The sequence below is a fragment of the Dendrobium catenatum genome, unplaced genomic scaffold (assembly GCF_001605985.2).
Source record: "Dendrobium catenatum unplaced genomic scaffold, ASM160598v2 original_scaffold_224725, whole genome shotgun sequence".
Classification (NCBI taxonomy): domain Eukaryota; kingdom Viridiplantae; phylum Streptophyta; class Magnoliopsida; order Asparagales; family Orchidaceae; genus Dendrobium; species Dendrobium catenatum.
Window position 1 is genome coordinate 69,242 of NW_021543134.1, and position 5,280 is coordinate 74,521.

Consider the following 5,280-nt stretch of genomic DNA (forward strand, 5'->3'; position numbering starts at 1 on the left):
ATGAGGTGTTCATAAATATTACTCTAAGCATTAATTCAAGTCATCTTCTCTAATCATCGTCCTTGGCTCCTTGGTGGCTCTAGAGAGGTCTTCATCCGCACTACATTAACGTTCTCTGCCTACTTCAGGAGGAACCAAAAGGAGTTGAGATTCTCTGCCTACTTTAGGAGGAAACAAAAGGAGCCTGGCTTCTCTGCCTCACTAGGGATGGTGAAAAGGGTCTTATAAGGGCTTCTCCACCTTGTTGTGGGACAAAAAGGAGAAACACTGCAATTTTGGTTTAATAGTCGGAGAGTGCCTACGAGGAGTGGACGTAGGTCAGATTGACACTATAAAATTTTGTGTGTTCTTTCTTATAACTTTTCCATATTTTAATTTCTACACTTTAATTTTGTGTGGTTAATTATACGGTTAAAATATTTAATTTGTTTTGTTAATCACTTCCACCTCAAAATTTGATCTTATTTGTTTTAAAATATTAAATAAGGTTTTAAAAAGAATTTTATATTTGTTTAAGAATTTTTTTTAAAAAAAACACCAATTCCTCCCCTCCCCTCTTGGTTAGACTCAAGCTAGTTCATAAGGGCTTAATAACCCTAATGAACATTGAAGTGGTATTAGAGCGGGAATCATAAAATCCAGATTTAGAAAATATTTAAATTTTGATCCATCGCTAAATTTAGAAATAGAAACACCATAAAAGGTTATTCCATTACTCGACCACCTCTTTTTGATAATATTCCATTTGATTTCTGAAAAGCACGCATGTCCACCTTTTTTGTAATTTGTAGATTATCGCATGTGAATGCTTATAAAAGAAGGTTATTCTTCACAACCACAAAATAAATGGCATAAAAATTAAACTTTCTTTTTATGAATGGACTTTTGATGATAGAGATCTAGTACAACTGAATCAAAAATGTTTAAACAATTTTTTTGTGCATTAAAATCTAAAGATTACATGTGTGCTTCAACATGTGCAACTGGTAAAAAATCTGGAATAGATTATATATTAGTTATGAAGGCACAAGTGAAGTTAAGCAATCTAGGTTAAATATTTGACTTCATGACTACTAAACCTAGTTAGTCAATATTTTAAATGTTTACTAGGTTTAAACAAATAGTTACCTCCCTACATGCCTTAGGAAGAGAGCTAATAAACTAAGAGAAAGCTAACAAAATTTTGAGATGCTTACCTTCTTCCTTTGATGTTAAGGTTACTGATATAATTGAATCTAAGGATTTGATTGTTTATTCTATAGATAACTTACTTGGATCACTCATTTCTTACGAGGAGGGAGTGAATTAAAGATAACTTTATCCAAGGGAGAAAAAGAAGGAGAAAATTATAGCCTTAATGTCTAATGATTAGGATACTAATTCTTCTGGTTCTGAAAGTCATGACATTACTTTAATTATTAGGTAATTCAAGAGCTTCTTAAGGAAGAAATAAAAACACCATTAGAAATGGAATAAAGTAATAATAATAAGAATTCTAAAGGTTCTTCTGATATGAATTGCTTTGAATGTAGAAAGCCAAGACATGTAAAATTTGATTTCCCTACACTTAAGACTCACCAAAGTAAGGAGAAGCAAGTGGAGAAACCCAAGATCAAGAAGGAAAGCTAATTACCCAAAAGGCCTTATAGGCAGATTCTACATCTAACTCTTTTGAAATAGAAGCTAAAGAGGAGACAACAAATTTTTGTTTGATGGAGGATGATTATCTTGTTCAATCTGACCAAGAAGTTATATATTAATTAACATACAATAAATTTCTTGATGTTTCTGAGAAAATTTATTCATTTTATAGAAAGCTTTAAAAATCACTTGCTAGCCTGAAATTGGAATTTTTGAACTTACAAAAAGAGTAGGAAGTTTTGATTAATGATCATTCTACACTTGATAGAAATCAAATGATATTATTAGATGAATTTGATTCTATGAACAAAATGTATTATGAATTGACTGATGAATATGATTCCATGAAAAGTTTACATGTTTAGCTAGAAACTGTATATAAGGACTTAGATACTCTTGCAACTGATTTAGATAGAAAGGAGCATGCTTTGAAAATAGAAATTTCAATTCATGAAAATTCAAATAAGTTTTTAAAAGCTCAATTAATTACTTTCAAAGAAAATAAAAAACTACCCATAATGCTTAAGTTTCATAATCCATTATATCAATATGCATCATTGAAACCTAGCAAGAGGCACTATAACCTGTATAGATTAGCAAACTATTTTCCTGGTGTTAGATATTTTTCATGTGGCAAGCTAGGACATATCTCCCACACATGCACCGTTCATCGTAGAACACATTTGATATGGAGACCCAAATTATATGATTCACAGCATAACACACATTCATTGTATTCTTATTTCCATATGAAGGGACCCAAACTTATTTGGGTACCTAAATCTAACATTTGATTGGTGTGTTCTCACATAAGACCTCAGGAGAGTATGTAGTACCTGGACAGTGAATGCTCACACCATATGACTGGAGATACTAATCAATTCATTTCACTATAGGCTAGGGTTGGAGACAAGGTCACTCTTGGAGACAACACCACCAGGAAAGTGGTGGGCATAGGTATAATCAAAAACTCCAATAACCTTTTGATTTAAAATATTTTACTTTTTGATGGCTTAAAACATTATTTTATCTGCATCAATTTGCTCTATTATAAAGGATTCAGCTTAAAATTTTTGCCAAATAGTTGCATTATAAGCTTAGTTAATAACATTATTTTACAGGAAAAAAAGATCAATAATATCTACATGTTTGATTTAAATTAAATTAAATGTGATGCTTCATTTTGCTTAAAAACTATTGCTGATGATTCTTGGTTGTGGCATTGGATATTGTGTCATGCTAGCATGAAGACACTTAAAAAAGTAACCCAAAAAGACTTTGTAAGCCATAAGCTTGAATTCACTAAGGACCACCTATGAGATGCCTGTCAATTTGGGAAACAAGACAAATCTTCTTTCCATTCCATTAAGAACATTAGCACCTCTAAACCTTTAGAAGTCCTTCACATGAATTTATTTGGACCCATTAGCACTACAAGCTTAGGGGGAAAGGTCTTCACATTTGTAATAGTCAATGACTACTTGAGGTTCACTTGAATTAGATTTATGTCACATAAAAGTGAGTCATTCGATGAATTTAAATCATTCAACACTTGCATTTAGAAAAATCTAGGGTTGTGATAAATTGACCATCCATAGTGACCATGGTTGAGAGTTTAAAAATGAGATATTTAAAACTTCCTATGAGGAGAAAGGGTTTAGTCATAACTTCAAGGGGAAAAATTTGGTGAGTTAGAGTTTTTTTTTTTTTTTGATCATATCATATAAGATGATTTCAAATCGTCCTGAACGATCCGTTAAAAATAGAAATCCTAATTAGGACATGTAGGTCATGTAAACCTAATTAAGGAAATCATCATGGATGATACTCCCATCATCCTAGATGATATGCTTAAATAAAAAAACTAGCTGCCAAAGTCATTTAGGCAAGATTTTAAAACTATCATATTGTGTACTAATCATACAAGACAGTCCTTATTATCCTGGATAACTTGTACCTATTATGTCTAAATTAATCCAGTGATTAGGACAATAATTAAGGTTAGAATTAATCGATCATATCATAGGAATGATTGCATAATCATACAGGATGATCTATAAAAAAAACCTTAATTTTCTACTAAATCACCTAAAGTTCCTGAACTATCTACTATATAATAAAGTATATTTTTGAACTAATCGTACAAGACAATCTCTACATCATCCTGGATGATCAGTTATATTTTTATATTATCCTGATTTATCTCATGGACATCCTCAAATATCTACCGAACGATTATATATGATTTTGAAGTAATCGTATAAGATGATATTCATATCATCCTAGAAGATCAGAATAAACATTGTGTTAAAATTTTATATGAAATCCAAATCGTCCAAGCTAAAAGGGCTGATTTAAACTAATTATACAAGAAGATGTGTCGATCTTCCTAGTTGATCTTTGACGGCATGTTGAAAATTAGGGCATTTTTTAAGGCCTTTAATTTAAGCTCTCTTATTTATTGATGGAAATATCTTCTATTATTGTCCTAACTTGAGAAAGCTTAGAGAAGGAAAAGGAGATCATGTGAGAGAGTGAGAGAATCTTGTGAGGTAAAGTTCGTGAGGTGTTCACAAAGGTTGCTCCAAGCTAGAATTCAAGTCATCTTCTCTAAATGTTAGCCTTGGCTCCTTGCTGGCTCTAGGGAGGTCTTCATCAGCATTAAATCAAGGTTCTCTACCTACATTAGGAGGGAGAAAAAGGAGTTGGGTTCTCTACCTCATTGGGGTCGATGAAAAGGATTTTGTAAAGGCTTCTCTGCCTTGCTGTGGGAGAAAAAGGATAGACACTATAGTTTTAGTGCAATACTCAGAGGGTGCCTCTGAAGAGTGCACGTAAGTCAGGTTGACTGAACCACTATAAAATATGGTGTGTTCTTTCTTATTATTTTTTAATATTTTAACTTCTGCACTTTAATTTTTTATGGTTGATTGAATGGTTAAAATCATTGATTGATCACGTTTGTTTTAAACTACTCAAAAAGGTTTCAAAAAGATTTTTCTATTTATTTAAGAATTTTTTAAAACCACCAATTCCCCCCCCCCCCCTCTTGGTTAGCCTCGGGCTAGTTCGTAAGGGCTTAATAACCCTAATAAACTTTTACTCTTTACCAATTAAACAAGTAGAAATACGCATATAATTCTCAAGTTTTAAAGCATAAAAAATATTTTAAATATTTAGCATGGAGTTGGGCTAAATCTCTATCATCAAAAGTCCATTAAAAAAAAGAATGTTAGTTTTAATGTCATTAATAAACAATAATGTGCATAAAAACCATTTTGTACTAGCATCTATTGCAACTCAAGATTATGAGTTTATGACTTTAATGATAACAAATATTATGACTCTCTTTTTGTTATCTACCTGTATTTATAATATATTTTTATTTCTGTGTAGACTAATATTTTAAGATTATAGTGCACCTTTCAAGGCTCAAGATTTGGTAGAACAAGTTTTATTTGTATTTTTCATTGATGTATTTTTTAGTCATGTCCTGCAAGGGTGTATGCTTTCTTGTAACTTTGCACTCTATTTTCTACTTGTTCTTTAGAATTTTCTATTTTTAATCACATTGTCTGAGATGATCCAAAAATTATCCAGGATGATCAGTTAAAAATAGAAACCCTAATTAGGACAACC